Raw genomic sequence first — 27946 nt, forward strand, 5'->3', positions numbered from 1 at the left:
AGCCGGACCTACCTGGGAGCAAGGCTAAGGGGACTGGGCACCATCATTTTATGGCTGTGGGCACTGCCATCTTTGAGGGCATGACAGTCAATTAGCATATTCCCTCCTTTTTGGCTGTGGTTGCCACCATCTTTGTGAGGGCATGATGGTTAATTTGCATATTCCCTATTTATTAGATAGGATTTCCTTAGGATGAATATCCAGAAAGGGGTATTTTTAAGTGAAAAAGTATGCATAATTTTAACATATTTCCTATAAAGACCAAATTGGCTTCCAGAGAAAAGTGTATCAATATATATCTTCACTAGTAGTGAGAGAACTCACCTGTTGTTCCTTATCCTTACTAACATAAGTTTTTGTTTGTTTGCTTTTTAAATTTATGAGTACCTCACTTTATTCTTGGTCCATCAGTAACCTCAGAAGTTTTATATTTCAGAAATCAAATAGTTATAAAGAACCATTGAACAGACTGTCAAACTATCGCAGGAAGGCAAGGGAGGTTGGGGGCGGGGGGCTATAAGAGATCAACCAAAGGACTAGTATTCATGCATATAAACATAACCAATGGATACAAGACATGGCGGGGGGGAGGTGAAGGCATAGGCAGGGGTGTAGGGGAGGCTGGGGGGACATCAAGGGGGGAAAAAAGGGAGACATATATACTACTATTTGTAATCCTTCAAACAATAAAAAAAGAAATTGAATACCAGCTAAATAAATTACATGGAGAAAAGAGTATGAAATAAATCTGGAAAACGTTAAAGTGAGTTTAAAATTATATATGCATATGTAATAATATATAAATCATATATATCTATGTAAACTTAAATGTAATTATATAAAATATGAATGTAAAAGTATATTATATTGATATAGGTATAAATCTCCACACATGTCAACATTTATACTTAGGACTAATTTTCACTTAATACTTTAATAGGCACATTATTATTTTCTGCAAAACATTATAATTATGACAAATTTGCCACTACACAGACCATTTTGAAACCACAATAATACATTCCAGAGTGTGTTACGCTGGGAAATTGCCATTCTGGGAAGTATGAAGTCACTTGGCCTTTAGGTTGGCACATCAGAATATGCTCAAGGAAAGTAATATCTAATCAAAAGTCATGTATTGCAATCACTACTTAAGTATAATTTCATTAAATTTAGTTCTAATAACACCTATTTATTCCATGGAATATTCTAAATGCTGTGTCCTCTAAATGAAGATTTTTATTAGTCATTAAATTTGTTTGTCTTGAAGTACCAAAACTTAAAAAATATATCATATGCTATAAAACAAACCAGAAACAAAGTTTTTTCCTAATTGTGGTAGAATCTGAGTAGCTAGATCCAGTTCCCCTGTGGAGTGACTGATGATCTCTCCCCTCTGAGCTCATACATTCTCAGATTCTGTTTTCTACTCATCCTATCACATGACCATAGGCAGTATTACCTCAATACATTACATTAGCTTAAATTAGCTTCTCAGATGATCTAATCATCATGTGAAAGCCCTGAGGGAATGGAATGCAAGACAGGTAGAGGTTGATGAGAAAATAGAGGCTGAGGGCCATTCAAGGTCAGAGCTCTATAATAGGAGTGGGATTATTGTGTTGGACAAAAAAAATAGATAATATATTTACATTAAACTGAATCACTTTGTGATATGTAGGTTGAAAATCATTATATTTTTTTGATATTTACTCTGGGAAGTTTGGGAAAGAAGGTGAAAATTGGAGGAGCTTTGATGCAAAAAGAAAAGTAAATCTGGTAGAAAATAAGATATGAAGAGGGAGGAAATTCCAAGAGTAGAATATATTTGCTCTTGCAACAAAGACACTTTGAAAGAAATGAATTTATATATATAAAAGGCTAATATGCAAAGTGTCCCCTTAGGAGTTCAACCAGGATACTGGGAATTCGATTGCTCAGTATGAAGTCTGCTGGCCACCAGGAGGTGGCATGGAATAAAGGAAAGCTCCTGCCACCAGCCAGCAGCCAGGGAAGGAAGGCCCCACTGACAGCTGGAAGGACCCAATCGGCCCTGATCACTGGCTGGGCCTAGGGACCCTACCTGTGCACATATTTTGTGCACCAGGCCTTTAGTATTTATATAAACCATGTATGTTTCCAACTATATCGTGAAGGTGGATGAGTGATAGAAGTTTTTCATAAAGAAAGGCAAAATATCATAGTTATATTAATGAAATATTTTAGATCACTGATATTTTAATTGCTAGGACCAAAGATGAAATTCAGCACTACCAACACAGAGTTGTTTAAAGATTTAAATTTCAGATCTAAATCACTTTTATTGATTATTAGAAATTCCAAAGTCATCTGATATACAGGGTGGGGCAAAAGTAGGTTTACAGTTGTTCATATAAAATATAATAAAATAATTAATAAAAACTAATACAAGACCACAATGTTTCATGTACTCACAAGTGTAAATCTACTTTTGTCCCATTGTATATATATCAATACCAATTTGCTAGACAAATTATAGAGGATTCCAGAAACTGTAGTTATTGATTCAACATGTATTTTTTTTAAAAACCTCTTCATAATAAATGATTAGTAACAATCTTATAAGGTAAAAGATATAAAATAACTTTTAAGGCATGGGTTTAGAATTTATTATTCCTTTGACTTAGTTTTATTTTATTATTTTGCTCAACGTGTACTAATCTATTATCTATAAAGTATTACCTATAAAGCAACTCTGGAATACTAAGTAATTATTCCATGTGCATATAATTAGTATGATTTCTAGAATTTCGCATAAATCATTATGATATACTTTGAAGTAAAGCAATCTCTCAGTAGGAAAAGTCATGGCAACATGCAATTGAGAAAATTGGAATATGATTTTGTGTTCTTACCATAATGGTGCCATAAGTATAAGATGAAAACATTAACATTAGATTCAGAATGTATGAAGGGTATAATGCCCATCCCACTGATAAATCTCTTTGAGAAATTTTTAGTTTTTATAGAAGTTTAACATTTGAGAATGGCATATAAATTCTCTTCGTGGGCTCTTTTAAAAAAAGATCAAGTTAACAGTGTGCCTGATAAAATTCCTTTCTGAAAATAAACTTTACCTGTAACTTAAAATCCTAAAATTCACAATTTTATTTAAATATACTTCTAAGAAACTATCATTATAGAAAAATGTTTTCCTTTAAAAGGAATTGCCAGTAATTGAGCAAAATTTAACTTGCCCTTATGTAGTTTACTTTAATTTTGGATTGAAGTAAATTTCTTTATGCCACTGAGTAATTCAAGTAGATACAAAGAATGGAAGTCAAATACTTTATGTGTGTCTATGTTTGGGGAGGAAAATCAGAAAACAGATAGACTTAAAATCTTCAGAGAGGAGATAAGGCCTAACAACAATTTTTAAACAACAAATGAGAGGTGGTTAGATGGATAGTAATAAGAACTAGTAAATACTGAGCTCTTATTATATATTCTAAGTGGTGTATATGTATTAATTACTTTAATCCTTAAGATTCTCCGAGGTAGGTAATATTACCTTTATTTTACAGATAAGACAACTAGACCATCTATCTCAGACTTTCTGTTAGTAGACATAGAGTCTAGAAGTCAATCCCAGAGAGTATGACTCTGAGGCTCTATCAGAGTCAGGAGAAATGATCTTCAGTCTCTCCCACCCTTAAATCCACCCTGCAAGAGAAGGTCAAATTAATTAAAATTCCTTACCTCTACCTTGCTTCACCCTCTCATTTACACTTTTCCACAATTCTTTATTTTTCTATTTATTTATTTTTATTAAAACTGTCATATATGCATAAACTGAAACTCCTTCAGAACTTTAGGAAAACACATTTCCCTCAAAACCCCCTTCCCCCCTAAAAGCTTTTCTAAATCAAAAGGCTTTGTGTTTCATAACTGCTGTTGCTGAAATAGACTTCTAATTCCGTCTTTTCCTCATATTCATGCTATAGCAACCCTAATCCTCCCTCAGACAATGGAGACTTCCAGCTGAAGAGAGAGCAGGGCACAACTACAAAAGGTTGTAGTGTGTGTTTATAGAATTCAAAATATTAAAAAAAAAAAAAATCTCAGTATGGAGGACAGCAAATGGGAAAAGAGATTTCAGGAAGGTGGTCAGGGAAAGCATAGCATTTGTTTCTTGACCCCTGGTTAGGATAACCAAGCATAGGGCAACAGGAGCAGGAAAAGCAGAGCAGTCCAGGAGCAAGTGTAAAGACCTGGAAATGCCAAGGACTTTAGTTCCTCCAGGGAAGTGAAAGCAGGCCCTGGAGAATATATTCTAAAGTGGACATGTGACATCCAAGTAGAAATGTAAAAGTGACGTTTGGGTGCGTTGTCAGTATTGAAGAAGGCATAGAGAGCCCTGTAAGGAGGTAAGATTACCATGGATTTGGAGAAGATCCAGGGCTAATTCCTGATGCTATCCAAACTGAGGAGCTTGTGGAGAGCAGGAAAGACTAGTGAGGTCCAGGCAAAACTTTGACTCTCTCAGGCCAGCCAACACATAGTTGTCATGAAGCATGGAGTGTTGATGCATATAATTTTTGAGCTGTATGCTCATCTAATCTATTATTAAATGTGACTTTGCCAATATGAGATTTTTATTCTGACCTCATGTTTTTGTCTTGTAAAACTACTGGTCAAATATGGATTAGATTGAATTAATGGTATTAGCAATCAATTTTTGGCCAGTGCAAATTAGTATGCATTAGGGAATATAATTATTAAAGAGTTGGAGGTGCAGTATATATGTGCAATGCCTTTTAAATGTCCAAATTTTGAAACGGATGAATCTGACATTAATGACATCTTTTCTCAGGCTGAAGTTAATAATAGTAGCAACTATTCTAATATTTTATATTTTAGGAGCATATGTACTCTATCCACAACATAACCATAGCCTTTCTAGAAAGATACTGCGTACTGTGTCTGGTTGCCCTATTATTCCAGTTCACCCAAACTTTAATGACAATTTTCCCCTCAAGCTAAATTTTATTACTTTTAAAAAGTTTATTGTTTTAAAGTTAGACTTAATGTGGGATAAACTGTATCATAGAAAACACAAGGACACAAACAGCAAAAGCAGTTTCATCTGACACATAAATATCAGCATAGAAAAAGCAATGTATTTATCCTGTCTCGATTTTTGAATTTCAGTACCAAATTACGTTGGATAAATATGTTCCAAGTTTTCTTCAGGCAAAATTTTTTGTTTCCTTAACCAGCAGTTTTCACTTAATTCAAAATAACTCTGTGGCAAATGCCCAGATTTTATATTAACACATGTAATTTTCCAGAAGAAATGTCAAGTCCTATTGCTCGCCCTTTAATATGGATTGATTAGATGCAGTGTCAGAGTTCTATTAAGAACATCTGAAATAAAGAATGCCTAGAAAAGTGGGTGCATCAGTGGTAACATTAATATTTTGTTTCAAGAAAAGGGACTGATTTTTGCTAAAGCTGCACATTTCTCTGGGCTTGAATGGACTGGATAGAATTTCAGACTGAGTGATGAAGTACAAACACTCGCATTTAGATTCTTTGTTATTTTACACATGTATACATGGCTATCAAGGGAGTTTCTGGTTCCTTGTGATATTCATTAGCTTTGGGGGTCTCTTAAATCATCCAGCTGTAACATAGAGCAATGGATGTGTACATCCAATTCCAACACCTCCAGGTCATCCTACAATTCCCACGGGCCACATTTGTCAAACTTAAACTTAGCTTGTGAAGCTTTTGGACCCAGAGTCTTGTCTTCTTCAGTGCTGCATTAACAGCAATATTGTTTTTACTGTTCCTGATTACACTTTAATTTTATGCTGGAAGATTCTTTTTCCTTTACATGTAAAGTTTTCCAAGACTATATCATATACGTAAAACAACCAATGGTGTTTATCTTTTTAAATCATAAATTAAGTACAATTACAACTCTTTTCACCTTAAATTGACCTTGAATCTGATTGCTATATACTGTGGCCACAATTTAAAGTTTAACATATACTCACCTACAACTTAGGATTAATCGTTCTTTTATCTCTTCTCTTTTTCATCAGTGTCACAAATGAAAAAGTTGGTCTCCGTTATTTTAGATATGAAGCATTAGGGAGTGAAAAAACAACAACAACAACAAAAAACATGTTTGCCTATTTGTTGCACTGCCTCTATTCCTTTTTCTTCTCCCTATGAAATTTCTTATATTTACCTTATTTCCCACAAGAGTTGCTACAGTATTTTCTATTATGCTAGCTTCATTATTCATTTAATATCAGGTATACATTGATCCTCTATGTGCCAACCACTGCCAGACTCTGGGGATAGTAACAAGAATTTTAGACAAGTTAGACCTTCTTCCTCTTGTTTTGGAGCTTGTTAATTACATTCTAGAATGTTAAGTAATCCCATGGCGGAGGTACAGGTTCTAGTTACAACCAGATAGTTAATTACATTCTAGGATGTTAAGTAATCCAATTGGCGGAGGTATAGATTCTAGGTGAATATCTGAAGGGACTTCTCCCTTAAACATCCCTTCTTCTCCGTATCTCAGTAGCTCTACTACAAAACTTACTAAGTACCTACCATTTCTCTTCTATAATAACTTTTCTTTTATGCATAATTTTACTTTCATTATACCCCAAAGTAGCATATCAGTCTTTTAAAGTTCCTGCTCCTATAAGCATACTTGGCTTTTCTGAGTTCATATTCATTAATGTAGATCACCTTTTTTTTTTCTTTTTTTTTTTTTTGCACCAACTGCCAAGTGAGTGAATTGATACTCTGTTATTCTTCAAATGTCTTTATAAGGGGCTGATGCTTATATAATAGTTTCTGCCTGGACTCTGAGAGGCTTTTCTAAAATGCCATGAATCACTAACATTTCAGAAGTGAACATAAAGATCAGGCTTACCAAAGACTCACTCCACGTTCTGAACCCTTGTGTCTGATGTTCCTTGTTCTTTACCATCTATATATGTCCGTCTGTGGCCAAGTATATACATAATATATACTCATTTATTCTTATGACTTCTTTATCTTAGAGCACTAAGGAAATGAACAGGTATTCCAGCTTTTATAATAGTCCTTCAAGGTAACAACTGATATAGGTTCCAGGCTATTTTCGCTAATGATAAAAAACAAATAAACAAAAAAAAACCCCTTCCATTTAACAAATTATTTTCTGTATCAGGTACTTTTACAAACATTATCATATCCACTATGCCATTCAGGTGTTAGTATCCGTATATTTTAGAAAAAGAAAGTGAGGTTCAGAAAGATTTATAAGTTGTTGCCCAGCCAATAAGGTGTCAGAGAGAACCCAGATTATGAGTCCAGGTCCCAGGCTCTTTTGTTTGTTTTAAAATATATTTTTATTGATTTCAGAGAGGAAGAGAGGAGAGAGAGTGATAGAAACATCAATGATGAGAGAGAATCATTGATTGGCTTCCTCCTACATGCCTCACACTGGGAATCAAGCCAGCAATCCAGACATGTGCCCTGACCGGAATTGAACTGTGACCTCCTGGCTTATAGGTCTATGCTCAACCATTGAGCTATGCCGGCCTGGGCTCTTTCGCGTTATACCACACTCCTTCCCTCTAGTGAGCAGTCTCAGGTCAGTCCAGGCCCTGAGACCACCAAAATCAAAGCTTGCAATGTGTTAGGTACCACTTTCTCTCAAAGGTTGGGTTATTTAATTAGTATTTTACTTACTTGAAGTTAAAATACTCAAAATGCAACCTTGGATATGTTTATTATGGCTAAGTTACTCCTTAACTTCCATCATGTATTTTAATGAACAACCTAGCCTGCCAGTTCCCTTCTTCTGGGTGCCTCCCCTTCATTCCCACAGCCTTTCTACCACTTACCTGACTCTAACAACTCTGACTAATGGTTATATCAACATACATACATGATACCAGACACTGTACCCCACCTTACATATTAGATTCGTAGAATACAACTCAGTCATACCTACACCCAAGTTGAATGTTCACTGTGATTTTTTATTCTTGTGACCTTCCCTTGGGACCTGTCCTACAGCTTGTCCTAGCTTCAGCTGCATTTATCTGGTTCTTGCTCTGTTTCTTCCTGGCCTGCTAATTAAAGAATAAAACTGCCATTGCCAAGCTTATGAAAAATTTTAAAAAGAAAATGTATATCTTACTTCAGACTTTGTTTTGTTGCTCAGATTTTTTTTAAAGATTATAATTTTTTAAAATATATTTTTACTGATTTTAGAAAGGAAGGGAGAGGGAGAAAGAGCTAGAAACATCAATGATTAGAGAGAATCACCCATCTGCTGCCTCCTGCACGCCCCCTACTGGGGATCGAGCCAGCAACCCAATCATGTGCCCTTGGCAACGCTCTATCCACTGAGCCAAACCAGCTAGGGCCAGATTTTTCTTATTTGGTTTTTTACTTTCTTGTCCACTTTCAAATGGATCCTCCCATCACATTTCCACCAAATTCATGTTTCTGAAACTTTAGTTCCATTACATCATGCATATGACATTTCCGGAGTTTCCTATTACCTAAATATTACTAAGTTTTGACGCGCAAAGTCCATTATAATTTGATCAGAACTTGGTAACCTGAGTGAGATGGGTATATGCCCTATTTTCTCCCACCCCAGCCCACTTCAGAACCTTTTCTCATTTTTTTGCATTTACTCTTGCTTTTTCTCTCTCATGCTTATCTAATTTCTCCCAGTTTTTTAAAGTCCCAGTTTTAAAACCATTGAGAAATACCCCCCTCTATCATCACACATACTAATCTCACCATTTCGAATTTATTGTCTGTGTTACTTCTTAAAACAACCAAATTATTTTCTAAGCTAAGACTTTTCAGTGGCTTTCAATTGCATTTAGATAAAAATCCAATCTCTATGCCATTGGTTTCAAGGGCAGGCATAATCAGGCCCCTGTCCACCTCTTCTTTGTCAAGTCCTAATTGATTGGTTCTTTCATTAAGAACTGACATTGGGATTCAAACTCCAAAAGAAAGAAGTCAGCCAAAAGGTTTTCACCAAAATTTCCTTTATTATTTTTATCCAAGTTAATATTAAGTAATAACGAAACTTTACTCACACAGTACACAAGGTCAGTTTTCTAATTCTGTCACTTCAATAGTTAAGAGATGTAATATAGCATATTCCAAACCTCCATCTGCCAGCAGACTATACCAAGGTTCTTTTGCCTTATCTCAGCCTCTGGCTGTTGACTGTATTTACCCACCCTGGCTTCCTTTCTATTACTCAAGAGGGCCATTCTGTTTCCCACCTCAGTTCGGGAAACAAGCTTACTTTGCACTTACTCTTCCCAGAACATGTTTTCTTTCACCTTTGTCCTGACTGATTTCTCCTCTCCTTTTAGGAGACACACGTTCTCAAACAAACCTGTGCTGACGGCCCAATCTAAAAGAGATTTCCTCTTTAATTTCTGTTTTAGCAGCCTGACAGTTGTTCTTACAGAACTTTTAAGGATTCCACTTAATCACTTATTTACTTTTCTTTAAATTTTGGAGTATAGGTTCCATAAAGGCTGATCATAACTGCTTTATTAGTTATTGGATACTGAGTGCCTATGCAATACCTGGAAAAGAGTTCACAATCCTATATAATAAAAGCCTAATATGCTAAGTGTTCAGTTGTCCGGTGGTTCATTCAACCAATCAAAGCATAATATGCTAGTGCTATGCTAAGGCTGTTCAACCGCTCATTATGATGTTCACTGACCACCAGGGGGGAGATAGTTGACCGGTCGACCAGTTGCTATGATGTGCACTGACTACCAGGGGGAAGACACTCCAACTAATAGGTTAGCTTGCTGCTGGGATCCAGGTGATCAGAACTGATGGGTCAGACATGCCCTGGAGCCCTCCCATAGTACCGCCCCAGCTGGCCAACCTTCTGCATCCCTCTCCTGCTCCAATCATGCACTGGTTGAATCCCTCAGGCAGGCCTGTACCCTCTCACAATCTGGGACCTCTCAGGGGATGTCAGAGAGCCAATTTTGGCCCAATCCTGCAGGCCAGGCCAAGGGACCCCACTGATGCATGAATTTGTGCACTGGGCTTCTAAATAAATATTTGTTAAGTGATTACTTCTCTAATTGCAGTAGTTATTTTTAATGTGCCTATGCCTTGATTCCTCAATTACACTGCAATATCTTTAAGAAGACAGAATCTTGAACCTCTTTTTTTTTTTTAAATATTTTATTTTATTGATTTTTTACAGAGAGGAGGAGAGAGGGATAGAGAGCTAGAAACGTCGATGAGAGAGAAACATTGACCAGCTGCCTCTTGCACACCCCCTACCGGGGATGTGCCCGCAACCAATGTACATGCCCTTGACCGGAATCGAACCCGGGACCTTTCAGTTTTCAGACCGATGCTCTACCACTGAGCCAAACCGGTTTTGGCGAGAATCTTGAACCTCTTGATCAAGGGTTACAAATACTTGTTAAATGATATGCTTTATTTATTTGTTTGTCAGAATTATAGTTCTTAGTATTTTTTTCAAAAAAGTATTTTATTACAATGTTGGTTGATATTTTGGGGAGCCCCTTAAAAATTAAATATAACCCAGATGGCATGGCTCAGTGGCTGAGCATTGACCCATGCACTAAGAGGTCACTGGTTTGAATCCCAGTCAAGGCACTTGCCTAGATTGTAGGCTCGATGATGTTCAGTAGGGGGTGTGCAGGAGGTAGCAGACTGTTCTCTCTCTCTCTCTCTCTCTCTCTCTCTCTCTCTCTCTCTCATCAATGTTCTATCTCTCTCTCCCTCTCCCTTCTTCTCTCTCTAAATCAATAAAATATATATATATTTTTTAAAAATTAAATATAACTGGAAAGGGAAGGTCTAGCAGTTTTAGAGCTTGAAGCTAATGCAATTTGCTGCTTTTTATTTTCTTGTTGATTTGGAAGGATTCTTCATATATTTTAGATACTAAATCTTTGGTTGACAAATGGCTTTGACTCATTTCTCACTTCTGGTATCTTTTATAAAGAGTTTCCATTTTAATGTAAAAATTATCAGTACATTCACCAGATTTGTACTTTTTGAGTCTTACACAAGAAACCCTTATCTAATTCATACTCTTATATAATTTCTTCTATACTATCTTCCAGAAGGTCACCAGTAGGATGGAGCCCTAGTTGCTCACAGTGGTAGTCATGCATGTCAATAACTTTTCCTCCTTTAGCATCTAACTTCTTCAGTACTTTTTGGGATCTCACCAAATCATTGTCTTGAGGTCTGCTTTTTGGAGAACTCAACTAAGTCAGCAGCAGTCAACAGTATCTGCCACTTATAGTTCAGGCACTTCTCATCTGTGATGTCTTCCTTGATACTCAATAAAAAGTTACTTATTCCTTTGTGTGACCACTATCTATATAAAAGCCTAAGTGAGAATCTGATCATTCAACCAGTAGCTATGACGTGCAATGACCACCAGTGAGCAGATGATCCGATTGGTACCTATGATATGCACTGACCACCAGGGGGCAGATGCTAAACATAGGAGCCGCTGAGGTGCAGTGACTTGGCAGTTGTGGTTCTCAGGTGATGCACCAGGAACCAGAAAGAAGGGAGTCCGATTCTGGGGTATATCACTTGAGAACCACCTTTTCACAATCTGGGACCCTTCAGGGGATGTCAGAGAGCCGGTTTCAGCCTGATCCCCACAGGCCAGGCCGAGGGCTCCACTGGTACACAAATTCATGCACAAGGCCTCTAGTATGATATAAGCCACTAATATAGCACATTTTGTTTTAAGCATGTTTCTTTCCTATCATACTGTGTGTTCCTGTTGTAGTTGTTACTATATTCCTATTGTATAGCACTGTATCTGACCTATAGTAGCTATTGACTAAATGTTGAATATATTAACAGCCCACTGTGTCATTTCTTACCTGGGGACTTCTCTCAGAAAACAAAATATCACAATCTCATGAGCACCCCAGTCATCCCCTTCCTTTTCCCTTTTATTGTCATCACTTCTATTACTCTCTGCTTTAGCTGCTGCCTCAGAGGTTAAATCTCTGGATTGTTCTAGGCTAGCAAGGTATTCATATGGGACAAATATGCTCTCTGTAAGTGAATGTCCCTCACGACATTTATTTTCTTTACCCATGTTTCAGCATTCCCGGTCTCTGAGACAGATTTTTTAACCTAAACATTGCCTCATAGCTGGCAGATCGTGTCCAGACCCACTGAACACTGGTTTACTATAAAAGTCTATAATTCCCTGGCCTAACATATGGTCAGCAGGGCAGAGAGCTGCCCTTTTGATGCAGCAACAAAACTTTATTTGAGAAGCTCTAATTCTTAGTGACATATTTAGTATATTCGCTTTTTTTCTTTAACTTTATTAAACAAAGAAACTGAAATTGCCTTCAAGTATTGAAATAAAGTAGCTGGAAAAGAAAAGTCACATAGACAGTGTTGTGGCTGCTATGTATTGTATTTATCTTATCCTTCCTCTTTAAAAATTCAAATCCTGCCTACCCATGGCTCAATGGTTGAGCATCGACCAACCTAGGAGCCAAGAGGTCACAATTCAATTCCTGATCAGGGCATATGCCTGGGTTGTGGGCTCCATCCCCAGTGGGGCAGCATGCAGAAGGCAGCTGGTCAGTGAGTCTCTCTCATCATTGATGTTTATCTCTCTCCCTCTCCCTTCTTCTCTGAACCAATAAAAACATATCTTCAAAAATTCAAATCCTATGAGAAATAATAAACAGAAAAAAATAGTTATTGTTGTTAATAAAATAGATGTCAATTCTTAATTTAAAATGACAGTTAAAAGGGCAAAAATAGGAAACTTGGAATTTTAGGCAAATTTTTACAAAAAGAGGAAAAATGAGAATTTCAGGCCAGTGTGAAGGTAGAACAACGCCGACATAACCACTGACATCACTGGATTAGTATCAATGTATTAACAGCTGTCCTGGTGAGGCTTCTCATACTGATATCCAGTCAACCATGATTGAATATAGTAAACAGGAGTGATGTGAGTGGGAGAATGGGTGGGGCTGTATCAGTGGTCAGACAGAATAATCTGTGAGATGAATATGGCTTAAATATTAAGTCTTGCAAATAGTGGCCATAAGTGCAAGAAGAAATGTGTTGTAACCAAGATTTAAAAAAACAACCACAAGTAAACCTCAATAACTTGAAAGGCTAATAAATTTACAAAAAGGGGTTCAATTGCACTAGTAATCAAGAAAATGCTATTAAAACAATAACGAAACATAATTTACTTCCAGTAAATTACAAAAAAAGAAAAAGAAAAAGAAAGAAATAAAGAAAAGAAAAGAAAAAGTAACAAGTAATAGTATGGAAAATGAGTATCAGGAACTCTCACATGCTGTTGATAGGAGGGTAAATTAAATAAAATAATGTTGGAGAGAAATTTGGCAATATCTGAAAAACTGAGACTAAGTACATCTCAAGGCCCAGCAACTCCTTGATAGGTATATCATAAAAGAAACTCTTGTACACATGCACACGAGTGCCCAGGAATTTTCAAAGCAACATTGTCTGGAATAGTTAAAAATTGCAAATGACACATTTTCAGCAATAGAAAAATGGATAAGTAAACTGAGGTATAGTCACAAAATAGATCACAAAATAAATTTCAACAGATTATAGCTCTGTTTAAATTAATTAACTTGAGTTACATATTTCAGCTTGGATAAATCTTAAAATATAAATTTAAGTGGATGAGGCAAGGTGCAGAAGGATACTTACATAAAACTTGATACTTTGCAAAGGGTATAATTTTTAAAAATGCATAAGTAGCTACATAATAGAGGTAAAAAGAGGATGCATGAAAATTATGAAGACTAAAGTCAGTAGCTCATCTATGTAGTTGGAAAAATAATTAAGACTTGGGTCGGATCAACAGGGAGCTTAAATTTATAATGTTTTACTTCTTTATTTTTAATTTTTCTAAATATATTTTTATTGATTTTAGAGAAAAGGGGAAAGGGAGAGAGAGATAGATACATCAATGATGAGAGAGAATCTCTTATAGGCTGCCTCCTTCGTGCCCCCTCCTGGGGATCCATCCCACAACCCTGGCACATGCCCTGACTAGAATAGAACTGTGACTTCCCAATTCATAGGTCGATGCTCAACCACTGAGCTACACCAGCCAAGCTATTATTTAACTTCTTTAAAACTTCTTAAGCAAAGTAGGAAAGTTATATAAGGAAATTAAGAGGTGGATATAGTGTTTAGAATAATATTCCGTATTGTTCTTTATTTTTGAAACCTAAATTTTAAAGACATATTTTATTTATAGTGATTGCTAAGTCAAGTGCCTACTAGTTTCAGGCAGGGAATGTAAATGCAGGAGGCCTTCCAGAGGGGACCCATGTCCTTTCCAAAGAGGGCAACAGCTTCCTGGCCCTAGTCATCGGTGCCAAGAGGGGTTCAGACTTCATGTTGCCAGATCTGATTTTTCCAGAGAACCAAATGAATTGGATTTTTTTTTTTAAATGTGAAATGTCTTCATTTTTAAAAGCTGACAACTGATTCAGATTAACTAAACAAAGCAAAATGAAACACTATGAGGATACAAGCAACAAATAAACATGCCTGTGCACTGGATTCAAACCACTAGATGTCTAAAGGGTCTTCTATCATAATTGCTTTGCGAGGTAAATATAGGAAAAATATTCTAAAGTCTTTTGTTGTGGAGGACCTTATTCAAGTGGAGGAGGTGAAAATGTTCCAGGGCTTTGCAGAAAAAGTGCACTAGACTCCCTGGAGCCCTGCAGAGAAGAGCTTTGGCTGTGCTGAGGTCGATTCTTAGGTTTTTGTATACTTTACAGTTTGCAAGTCCTTCACTATGAGGACCTCAAAAGAGAAGCCAGACTTTTCCATTGAGTCCAAGGCTGTGTCAGCAAATGCCAGGCCCAGCAGGCTCTTTCTATTGTATGTTAAGGCTCCAAACAGCTGTAAATAGTTTGTGCCAAGATCTCTACAAGTGTGACAAACTCACAGCATTCTATATACCCCAGGAGGCCAATTAAAGCTTGGAGACCACAGATCACAGCCTCTGAATATAGTCACCACACCTCTCAAGGCTAATGGCCATAATATTTTTTTTTTCTATTCTCTCATCAGAAATGAAGCCTTAGATTGAAAGGTATTTATCCATGGGTTTTGGTTTAATTTTTAGCAGAGTGTTTTGAACTAAATATCTCCTAAAAAGAAGCCATTGCCTAATGTCTACTCTGTACATTTTCTTTATCAACATGTTCTCATGTGTGAATTGCGTAGCTTTTTATAGGTTACCTAGTCCATAGAAGAGTTTGGTCAGTATATTATTTGGACAGAAACTACAGTTACTGTTTTCTCAAAAGTGCTGAAAATCCATATGTTATATAAAAATCATTTGCAAAACTTTTTGTGAGAATAAATCATGCATTTTAATTTATAAGCTTTCAGACCAGAAAATCAGTCCCTCATAAAGGAACTTAATTCTGTTTCAGTACTAACACATTTCAAATATCTTTTAATTCTTTACCACAGTATTCTTGTGTTCTTGGGCCAGTTTCATATAGTAACATAATTATATTATATAATATTAGCGACATGGGGCTGAAACAGCCAAATGGGGATAAAATGAATTAATGATCACATGATGTTCTCATAAATATTTGTATCTCTGCCAGTTGCTATGATACCTTAGGAATCATTGGTGTAAAAGAACACTCACAAAAAATTAGGAGATTTCTGGTGTGTATTATACCAAAGGCAGCAGCGGGTAAAAGAAGAATGCTAAGGTAGAACTCCTGCGTAGTGGAAAACAGACTAAAAAGAAACTAAATACAAAACCTAAGGGCAAGCCTAGCAAATTACTTTTATTTTGTGAATAGACATTTTCATATTTGACTATATTTTCAATGAAAAGGAAATCAACTGTATGCAAAACTTTGAAAATGAGAGTGTTATAAGATATCTTATATAATCAGGAAAAAAACTTTTTCCTTTCAGTTTTATAGGGTATCCCAAAAAATGTATATACACTTTAACAGCCAATAGCTCAAATTTTAAAATGAAATGTATTTTAATAAACACTGCTTTTATAATTACTCAAAGTATGTGTATAATTTTTTGGGACACCCTATAAATGTAATTTATAATAGATGGGGATTATTTACTGTCCAGTTTATTTTAAAAACAAAACAGGCAAAAAATCTATTTGTACTTATGTTGGGTGAGTATCTATAAACAGATAGATAGAATATAGTTAGGAATGAAAGCATTAATCTGAATTGTTCAGGGAAAATAAACTACCAGTGAGGAAAAACGGATTATCAACATACACTAAATTTCCCTACACAATTGTGTAGACCTGTTCTTTATTTTCTTGTTCAGGAGCAAAAAAAAAACAAATAATAAGTCCTGGTCTCCTTTTGTTGTTTATTGAAATAACAAGGAACTAACAGACCAGTAATAATTCAACTCTACGTGGTTAGTCAAGCTTTATCACAGGGGAGCTTTGGAACAAAACACTCAAGTGGCCCTATCATTTGTCTTGTCAATGTGTTTCCACTCTTCTGCCTTGTAAACAAAACCACGATTTTATTTGGATAGCAATCCCCCAGCACCAAGCCTAGAGAATAAATTCCTATTAGCCTCTATCAATCATAGGAATCTCATTCTTTATTAGCCTACAGTTAAGCATGCAATCTAGTTTGGAAAAATAAGACATAAAGAGAATATTCTTTGAAAAAGAAGTCTTTTTTATTTTTTCTTTTCTGCCTGTCCCCTTCTTCCTTGCTATGAATACTCTCAGATAATGCTGTAGCATCTTGTGATCATGAATAGGAATTGGGGGCACAGAAACCAAAATAATTTCCAGAAACATTGACTAATACCCTGACATTGCTGAGGCTTTGAGGAAACTGCCTATTTCCAGACTTCTTAAGTGAGAAAACAAACTTCTATGTGTTTAGAACTTGGCCCAAAACTTACAGTTAAAATATTTTGACTAATACATTCAACATAAAAAAATTATACTAAATTGAAAACCAGAAATAATAAATAACAAATCTTGATTGAGTTGCTATTTGCCAAGTTCTATTTTCACCATTCAGATGCTCATTTATGCCTCAAATAAACCTATGAGGTATATAGTATATTCTCATTATCTTTATTTATAAGGATGGTAAGCTACAGATAGCTTAGCAATATGAGTGGTAAGTGGTAGAATAAATGGTTTAATCACTATACCTTGGACATGTTTTTTTTTCAGAACAGTACCTTGTATTCACAGGTACAGGAAAACTTTTCACAATTCCAACATATAAGGAAAAAGAAGCTGTTAATTCAATATAAAATATCAGATTATCTCAAATAAAATTTAATGGGAAGGCTGACAAAACAGGCAAAACAGTAAGATTACCACCATCAGTGTTCAATCAATGGGTTTTCATTATTTATGACTAAAAATCAGGAAGCAATGAAAAGTTAGCTTTTTTAACACCAGGCATATAAATAGCAACCGCCACCAACAGGGGAAAATTGCATACTTGGGAAATAGAAATTTGGTACCAAAATTGTGCTTCTAATAGGTGATTATAAGGAAACCAAAATTTAAAGACATGATACAGAGACACATAGTGGGCACTCATTCATGCATAGACTTTTGAATGCATTAGCCCATATATTTCTATCATAAACATATAACTTATAAACTGTAGTTGTCTCTTCTCCTTAATGGTTCATTTCCTAAGTTTCATTTCTTTTGACTTTCCCCAGAATATTTGCTTTTAAATTACATTAAATTCTTGCCTCATTTGTGTTTAAACCCCATACTTCCATCAGTACTTTAATAATATGATGATATTTTTACAGCCTAGCTTTTATTTCATTTTGGCTTAAAGACTGCCTTTTATAGAACTAGGTTCATTAAAATGTCACAGAAACAGACAGAACCAATATGGAAGGGAATGTGTCTCATTGTAAAATATTGATAAAATAATCATGGTGAATGGTAACCTCTTTTATAATGTACATTAGTTTGGGGCAGAATTTCAAAAAATCTATGCATTACTGAATTATACTCATTAATATATTTAAATAGCAGCTGCAATAATACTAAATATATAATCAAGTTTTATGTTAATTTATCTGTTCATGAGATGTACAGGCAAAATTTGAGGTAGGTCAAATTTGTCTTCTCTCCTCCCCTCTGAGGCTTGGGGGTTTTTGAACTGTAGTGGAATACCTGTACTCACTGTAGTGTTTTGGGCAGGTTCCTAAGGTATCTGAGTCTACTTTTCTCATTAAGAACAAAAAAACAGATTCTACAGCTTCAGGATTTTTATAATTGCCTGAGCTGATGCTTGTGAAGCAATTTTATAAAACATTAAACATTTCAAACTTTTTTTTTTATCTCTTCTCCCTACATCATCAAAATTTACTTATTATGTGTTCTTGTTATGGAACGGCTGTTGATAGCTATAATCTGTCATAGTTATTCAAGTTTCTAGTTATTTTAGCTGAAGGAAAAAAGAGTTGGTGATGTTAATAATGAGAAGCCCAAATTTGCCAGCCTTCTATCTAGGGTAATCAAGCAATTGTGCTCAGCTCCCTATTCTGTAGACACTGGGAAAGTCAGGACCCTCCACAATTTCCCAGGTGTTTTTGGGGTGTTGGGGGCATGGGAGAGGCTTGCAGGATCCAGACACCTCTCACTGCCAGTCCCAATCTCCATTCACTGCCTTGCTTCTGTGACCTTTCTTTGTCTGTATCCTTAACCCCCTGTTTATTTCCCAAAGCTGCACTAACAAAAGACTGTTGGGTGAGTAGCCAACTTTTTATTAAAAAAAAAAAAAAAAAGTTTGGGGAGGGAGGATATGCCCAACAGAGAAAAGGAAAAAGGGACAGTAATCATTAGAAGATTGTTTTAAACTGTGCTCTCTCCCCATCTTAGGATATTTCTGTCTTTTGTTTTTTTAATACACTCTCTCCTCCTTGTTCAAGACTCCCAAACCTCCAGTCTCTATCCCCACACACAACAAATTAAAAGTTCCTGTCAGTATATTATGTTAATATGTTATTAACATAATTATTATAGAATTAATTTTTTTCTTTTTTCCCCTTCAGTTTTTTTCTCTTAGACTATCCTAACATTAAAAATATTTATATGTTTATTAAAGAATTTTTCTAAATAGAATAACAGTATAGGAAGCTAAGATAAGCAGTAAAATTAGAATTTACCTTTAAAATGGCTTGAAACATTATGCTGATTGCTTCCAAGTGTCGTCAATTCATTTAACCTTCATAACAGCTTTATGGGATGTGTACTATCCTATATAATAAATACGGTAGGTAATATACAAATTGACCATCATGCCCTCACAAGATGCCTGTCTAAGACCAAGTAGGCAGGGGGGTTAGTGAGGGATGAACAAATGACTGAACAGCAGGCTGCATGGGGTGACCAAGCCAGCAGGGGGGCAGTTGGAGGCGACCAGGCCATCAGGTTATGGGGCAGTTGGGGACAATCAGGCCAGCATACAAAGGCAGTGAGTGGTGATCAGGCCTGCGAGGTGGGGGGAGGGGAGAGATTTAAGACAGCTAGGGGTGACCAAGTAGGTAGGCAGGTGAGTGATTAGGAGCTAGTGGTCCAGAATTGGAGAGGGTGCAAACTGGACTGAGGGACCTCCCCACCATGCACGAATTTTATGCACTGAACCTCTAGTTATCCTAATTTTACAGATGATGAACCTGATACCAAATTTGTATCTACTCACTTGTTTCTGTTCTTTTTAAAAAATATATTTTTATTGATTTCAGAGAGGAAGGAAGAGGGAGAGAAAGATAGAAACAACAATGATGACAGGGAATCATTTATCAGTGACCTCCTGCACACCCCCTACTGGGTATTGAAACTTCATCCAGGTCATGTGACTGGGAATCAAACGTGACCTCCTGGTTCATAGGTTAATGTTCAATCACTGAGCCACACTGGTCGGGCTGTTGATGTTCTTTCAATAATTTTGTTAAAGAAAATGTTTTTCATTTAAACTATATTTAAATAATATTCTGATCTAAAAGGTTGAGCTGGTTTGGATTGATCCTTTTCAATAAAAAACAGAAATAGTCACTCATCATTCCCACTGATGGAAAATAATTGGAATAAAGTTTTGTGTGTGTGTGTGTGTGTGTGTGTGTGTGTGTTTAGTTTTCTCTACTCTTTCTTGATTTCATAGATATATGTAATTAGCTTTGAACCATAATTATTCACTGATTACATACTTGATCTTATCACTCATCCTGCTGTTTACAGTTATTCATGATAATCTTTATTGAGTTGTGGATTGCCACAGCTTTGGAGAAAAGTGACTTCTCTACTTTTATCTCTAAAAGGAATTCATGAGTCCTTGTCAAATATGCACAATTGGTTTGTAATAGTGCCAACATTATAGCTTCTTTTTTTCTTTTTCAGCATTTACAAATTATTTGGTTTGTTTGTTTATTATTTTTAAAGTATTTGTGAAAATTCAACATGATTCTGTGGCATGATTACAGAGAACTGGGAATGTTATATTCTGATCTTGTTATTCTCCCCAAATTCCTGAGAGATCTTAGGCAATTTTAAAAATTTCTCTCATTTTCTGAATCTTTATTTCAAAAGGGAAATGCCTTGCCCCATAAAGTTATAGAATACATTAAATAAGAAATGGGGTGACCAAGCCAGCAGGGGGGCAGTTGGAGGCGACCAGACCATGGGGGGGGGGCAGTTGGGGGCAATTGGGCCAGCATACAAAGGCAGTGAGTGGTGATCAGGCCTGCAGAGGGAAGAGGGGGAAGATAGACAGCTTTAAAATAACTTATAGATTATTTAAAATAATTTATAGCTTATTTAATGGAATTTTACAACACACAAAATTAAAATACATTTTATATGTAATAATATAGTATGTGTTCTACTTATGAATTTAAAGCACGTAAGGGCTCTTAATTAAACACAGTGTGAAAGGGAAATCCTAAAATAAAATGAAGGAATTTTTCTTTTTATCAGTTATTCATACACATAATTTAAAAAGCTAAATTGTTCTATAAGATTATAGAAACCTTATTATGAAAAACAGTACTTTAAAGACTATACACTGAGTATATTGGAAGATCTGATGATCTCTGAACACATAGTAATCTGGCCACTCACTATATATGTTAGAGGCCCGGTGCATGAATTCATGCATGGGTCAGGTCCAGCCAGCCTTGCCAGGGGGAAGGGACATGGGCAGTTGGCTGGCCTGCCTGCTTGTTGAACCCCTGGTCGAGGGGACAATTGGCATATTAGCCTTTTATTATATTGGATTATATAAGATATACACTGAGTGGCCAGATTGTTATGTGTTCAGAGATCATAATAATCTGGCCACTCAGTGTATGTTGTTTATATTCATTTTTCTAAAAATATATGGTTTTTAAATTTTCCAATATTGGCTACTTTTGTTTTTTTCAATATTAAGCATCATCTACTGATATCTTACTGGGGCTGAGGATATGGTTCTCTTTCCTCTTTGCATCCCATCATATAGGTACTTGTTTCCTATTCCTTAGCCTTCCACTATAGTTAAAGCACCATTTTAGTTAGATCATTGCTTAGTGTTCACAGTTATATAACTTTATAAATGCCATTGAAAAGACCATGATTTCCATGTCTTTACATTTTCCCTGGAATTAATAATTGCCTCATTCATCTTAATTTTAATTTTTAATATATTTATTAATTCAAATCTTGAACTTTGTGCCAGTTGTCTGAATCTCCACATAAGAGTTTATTATTTTCTCCTTTACCTGGCAATTCTTTGTCTTTTTGCTACACTCTCTGAGAGATTTTTCTCCTTTACCTGCCAATTCTTTGTCTTTTTTGCTACACTCAGAGATTTTTCTCAAATGTAGCTTCTATCTATTGCTTAAAACTACTTTTATATTTTTAACTAGAGGTTAAATGCACGAAAATTCGTGCAAGAGTAGGCCTTCCTTCCCTTGGCTGCTGGCACCAGCTTCCCTCTGGCACCCAGGACTGGGCTTCCCACCTCCACCCACTAGCAGGCAGCCAGGACCCAGGCTGGCTCCCCGCCCCCGCACCCCCACCCTCGCCCACCTTCATCAGGAAGAACATCAGGAATGACATCTGGAAGATGTCTGGTCTAATTAGCATATTACCCTTTTATTACTATAGATTCCCAAGAACTCTTGCCTGTCTTACGTTTGCACTAATTCTCACCCCCTGGGGATATTAGTGATTGTCAAGTTTTCTTCTTGTTGCATAGCTTCTGTTTCCTACAAAGTGTTGTGGGTTTTTGTTTTTGTTTTTTCCTTTTTTATGTTCTGTGCTAATAACTTTCTTCAAATGTCCAGTAATCTTGATTGTCTGCCCATATTTAAGGACAGAGGACTAAAACACTGATTGGAAGATCTGAGCATGAGGGATAATTATCCAATATGGGCTTCACAGTAGGATAACTTGGCTAAAATATTGTGTTGATGAGCTCCCCGTGTCTTCACTAAAGAATCAACAGTTTTTCACTACTAAGAAATTCTAGAGACATTTTATTTCTCCTTCAATATTTTACTCCTAGAAAAAAAAAAAAACTCTAAAAACAAAGAATAGTTACTGGGCATATCTAAAAAAATACACATGAAGAGAGACCCTTTCCATGGCAACTTTTTTGCCCTTATTCAAATCCCAGTGAATTTAATTTAGCAAATGGATTTCTCAAGTTAAATTTTTCTAGAATTCTTTCATAAAATTTTGATGCCTGCTTTTTCTTATATTCTTATAGATGTCAAAATGACATGAAATTATTAAATTCAAAATTATTACTGGCCAGGTAAGGCTCATCCTTCATATTAAATTGAGTAACTAGCTGAAACCGGTTTGGCTCAGTGGATAGAGTTGGCCTGAGAACTGAAAGGTCCCAGGTTCGATTCCAGTCAAGGGCATGTACCTTGGTTGTGGGCACATCCCCAGTAGAGGGTGTGCAAGAGGCAGCTGATCGATGATTCTCTCTCATCGATCTATCCCTCTATCTTCCTCTCTGTAAAAAATCAATAAAATATATTTTAAAAATTTCACAAACATTAATAAATAAATAAATAAATAAATAAATAAATTGAATAACTATAGTAGATAATATTTATCCTCCTAAATATATGCTGTTGTTATAAATGTTATCCTCTATTATTTTTTGAGATTCAGAAACTCATTGCTACCACACAGTTCTAGTTTCTGATAATAAAATTGTTCCTAGTCATATAATGGCATAAATGTGTAACTATTTGGGGATAGAAGAATAGAGTATCAAGGATTATGGCTGCTTAGTTAACTGAACAAATTGAAAATCACTTTCTTGAAGGATCTGTCTGTTTTTAATTCATGAGAACTTGGCACTCAGCTGTAACCTAATAGCCACAGCACACATAACTGCTTGTGCAGCACCATCTCAGACAACATCATTGCTTGTCTTATCTTCACCTTTTCAACACTCATAATACAGAATGTAACTTTGTCCTTTCTCACCTCTGTCACTTTTCTTCTACTCCTGGTTGTTATGAAAGCATTCTGTTTATTATTGGTTACAAAATCCCTAAACCTGGATTTGATCATATATAGTTTTACCAAATTTAGTCACCTAAGAATGTTCCTATTGAATATGTTATTCAGAATAGCAACCTCAAGGAGAAGGACTAAATCTTCTCTAGATAATGAAATAAAATATAAACAAAATCATCAACTTAATTCTTTCCTAAAAGTGAGGAAATACACTTTCGCAATGAGTGTAAGTAAGAGCTGCTTGTGTTCACCTGGAAACATAGTGGAGTTAACTAGCTGGCGAACTCCCTGTCCTTCAAGCAATCATAACCTTGACTTTAGCCTCTAACATGCTTTACTTTCACCTTCTCATCTCTCTCTGCTTTTACTCCAGGCCCAAGTGTTTAATACACAGGAAAAGGGCCATGATATACATAAGCACATCAAATGGATTACTTTTTATCCTGTTTTCCCCCTACACCCCCCCCCAAAAAAAAATGTCCACAGTTTACATCTGGATGTCCTTAGGTATTTTTTCACGGCAATGGTTAATGATGTAAGCAATATTATTCCTATTCATGCCTTATTTCTATAGCTATCGTTCCAATATCATCTCAGCTAAGAAGCTTGGGTTGGTATTTTTCAGGTGCAGCGAAGCTTGGCCTTCAGTTTCTCAAGTTGATCTTCAAAGAAGCCAGAATATCTGGAAGTCCATCGGTGTTTCTCAACTTCAAACTCCTAAGAGTTATCAACCTCATCACCAAATAGCATTGAATAGGCACCACTATGTCACTGACCCTACAGCTTCTGGAACAGGAGCAAAAGGAATAGGAGTGGATATACGGCAACCTGTCCAGCAAAGCTGCTGCTGTATAAACGTGATTTAACACAGGCCCCGAAAAGAAAGAAATCCTTGGATTGTTAAGGTACATGTTTTTTCACTTTACACTGATTGTAACAACTGGCTTTTCTGGCTCTGAAAAGGAAAAAAAAAAAAAACTGGTAAAGACTTGTCAAATGCTATCTTTTATTGTGCATGCCACTTGTAGAATGTGTTTGTGCAGGAGAATTTGCTCTTTCCATATGGTTTAAGTTATTGGTAAAGTAAAACTAAACAAGTGCATTTTGAAAGCATGGTGCGAATGCCTTCCATTTTGGTTATTTATAGCTGTCCACAGCTATCAGTGTTTTTATTTAAAAATTATAAGAGCAATTATAGGGCAGGAGATGTGTGCTGAGCTTGAAAATGTGACCCAGAATGATTCATATGGTAAAGGCTATATACAAAAGTAGCTTCCCTGAACGAAAAGAGTTATTCTTAGTATTTTATTTTATCCAAGGATATTGATAAAGTTTTGCCCCTGTTGAAACTCCCCAACTCTCTCTTTCCTATTGCTTTGATGATTTTCTTATTTTTAAAAATGAAATTAGACAAAATGAAATAGAAAATACAACTGTTGTAAGAGAGAAGACAGTATTTCTAAAAAGTGTGGTTGTTTATCTAAAAGGTCCAATAAAAGCAACATTAAAATAATGGGAAACAATTAGAATTTCTTAAGCATTCTACTTAAAAAATATACAATGAACTTTCCTATACAAACCAAATAGTTGGGTGGAAATTATACAAAAAGAAAAAATCAAATTTACAATAGATATCAACAATCAAAAATCCAGGAATAAGCTCATTAAAAAACAAAGAAAAATTAAAATTGTACTGAGATGTCAATATGTAGGAAAATATAACATTCTATTTTTCTTAACATTTCTTTTATAGAAAGACTTATTGTAATAGTATCAATTATTTTGATGTAATTTATTAATTTACTCTGATCCCAATTGGAAAACTGATTTTATGAAATGTGAAAAAATAATTAAAATTTTTTGTGTGGCAGATGATTGGATACATCAAATTATTGAGAGAGAAAAAAATCTGAAATAAAAGAATAATAAAGAAACATTTTTAATAAAGTTAAACTAATTAAAATGCTATGATACTCCTCACCAAGTGGCTCAGTTGGTTGGAGTGTCATCCTGTTCACCAAAATGTTTCAAGTTTTATTTCTGGCCAGGGAGGCATGCAGGAGACAACCAACGATTTTTCTCACATTGATGTTTCTCTCTGTGCTACTCCTCTCTCTTTCTTTTTCTCCCTACCCCTTCCTCTCTCTCTAAAAAAATAAATAAATAAAAATCAATAAAATCATACCCTCAGATGAGGATTAAAAAAACAGACTATGATACTGGAACAGGAAAAAATAATCAATGGAACGGATCAGAAAATCTAAAAATGAAGACAAGCACATTTGAGAATTCAGTATCATCTATGGAGGAAAGCCCTCATTAGCCAATAAATAGTGTTGAGACAACTGTCTAGCCATTTGGAAAATAATTAAGCTCGATTCCTACCTTACTCGTTATACTAAAATAAATTCCAGATGTATCAAAACAATTTAAACAAAATCCATAAAAATTGTTTAAAAGAAACTCAGATAACTGTTTTTAATAACATTGGAATATGAAAGGCTTTTTAAAAGTGACACAAGACCCAGAATTCAAAAGGAAAAGACTGAAAATTTTTGCTACATAGAAATGAAAGTTTTCTCTATATTTGAGTAAACTAAAAGATACAAAAATACTGCAAAAAGTGAACATGACAAATATGGTAGTTAAAGGGCTAATTTTATTAATACATATTTTAAAAAATTTTTAATTTGAATATCCATAAAAGACATGAAGACCCAATAGCAGAATGGATAAATGGCTCAAAGTAGCTGGCCTCAGGGGGAAAAAAATGCTAATCATATAAACCTATAAGAAGACACTCAACCTCATTCATAAATTTTTTAAAATGCAAAATAAAATAGAACAATACAAATTTCTATAAACATATAATAAGCAAAGATTAAAACTTGATCAAATTAAATATTAAAATTTCTAAGTGCATATGGGCAAAGATGAAAAAGTAATATTATTAATGATGGTTTGTTAAAAGAAGAATAAATTAATAAACTTTTTTGAAAGGCAATTTAGCATTGTTGATCTAAATCTAAATACAAATTACCATTGATCTAGCAATTGCAGTCTAGCCATTTAAGTAACAGATACACACATAAATGCTCAAAATTATATATACAAGCTGGGTTTATATTCAACCAATAGGCCAGTTAAAGCTTTGTGGCTGTTAAAACACAGAAAGCCCTTTGGAAATGGTTGCTGCACTGAGCTCCCTGAATTCCTCATCCAAACCTCAGCTACCTTACCCGCTGCAGGGGGCCTCTCTGTGACCCTGCAACAAAAGATTAATGCCTGAATCTCCCTCCAGAATCTCCCTCCAGAACTAAAATTGGGATCTTTTTTTTAATCAGTGCCCATGATATAGGGATTATTAAATATTCTCAACATTACCTCTGTGAATAGAATGTTCACTGCAATTTAAAAAAATCTAAATACCCATTAACAGAAGACCACTTATGTGATTTGCAGTATGACAATATCATGAAGTATTATGACACAATTTAAATAATAACGAGATAAACTTATATGTAATGATGTGGAGAAATATCCACAATATATTGTTCAATTTAAAAGCCATGTTGTAGAACATTATATTTATTCTGTTTTTACATTTTAAAAGGTTTTATAATAAGAAATAGTTGTAATATACATATAAAATGTCACGAAGGACACACACCAAAGAGTGAACTAGATAGTGGGAGTCCGTCAAATATAGTTACCAAAATATGAAAAAGAAAGCAAATTTGGGGTAGGGTAATAGAAGTGTTTTGTTTATTGACACACTGAATAACAGTATCCTGGAGCAGGTCTAATAACTAAATGTAATTTCAAGGAAACAATAAGCATACATATAGTTTAAGATTTATGTAACAATTATGTGCTATGAAAATATATATTATTTCAAAATCCTATATAATAAAAGCCTAATATGCAAATTGTTTGACCAGGAGTTCAACTGTTCACTATGACATACACTGACCACCAGGGGGTGGCGCAGAACATGGTGGGCATTGGCAACAAAGTCCTGGCAGTGGGTGGCAATGGAGATGCTGCCAGCTCCAATGGGTCCCAATGAGAGTGGGACCACAGCAGGATGGTGGAGCAAGTGAGCAGGCAACGCCAGGCCAATGCAAGTGTGAGGGGCCCCATTGCCCTGCCGATAGCCCCACAGACAGCAACCAGTGGTGGCGATGGGGGTGAGGGGCAGGGCTGCTACCTGACTCCCAGGCACTGAAGGAGCTGGGCAGAGGGCCTGGCCCCAATCAGTAGTCCTGCAAGTGGGATGGTAGAGCAGATGAGGGGGCAGTGTCAGGCCACAGCGGGGTG

At 35.6% G+C, this 27946-nt stretch overlaps 1 long non-coding RNA gene across 2 annotated transcripts in view; it reads left to right on the forward strand.

The window, feature by feature from the left end:
• Positions 1–27946, forward strand: part of LOC311611922 — a 111382-nt gene that overhangs the window by 5228 nt on the left and 78208 nt on the right. For both annotated transcript variants that reach the window (XR_014793180.1, XR_014793181.1), the window contains exon 2: positions 24252–24531. This is a non-coding gene — a long non-coding RNA (uncharacterized lncRNA). The remainder of the gene's footprint in view (positions 1–24251; positions 24532–27946) is intronic.

Source organism: Pipistrellus hanaki (assembly GCF_964339955.1).
Source record: "Pipistrellus hanaki genome assembly, chromosome: 17".
Taxonomy (NCBI): Eukaryota; Metazoa; Chordata; class Mammalia; order Chiroptera; family Vespertilionidae; genus Pipistrellus; species Pipistrellus hanaki.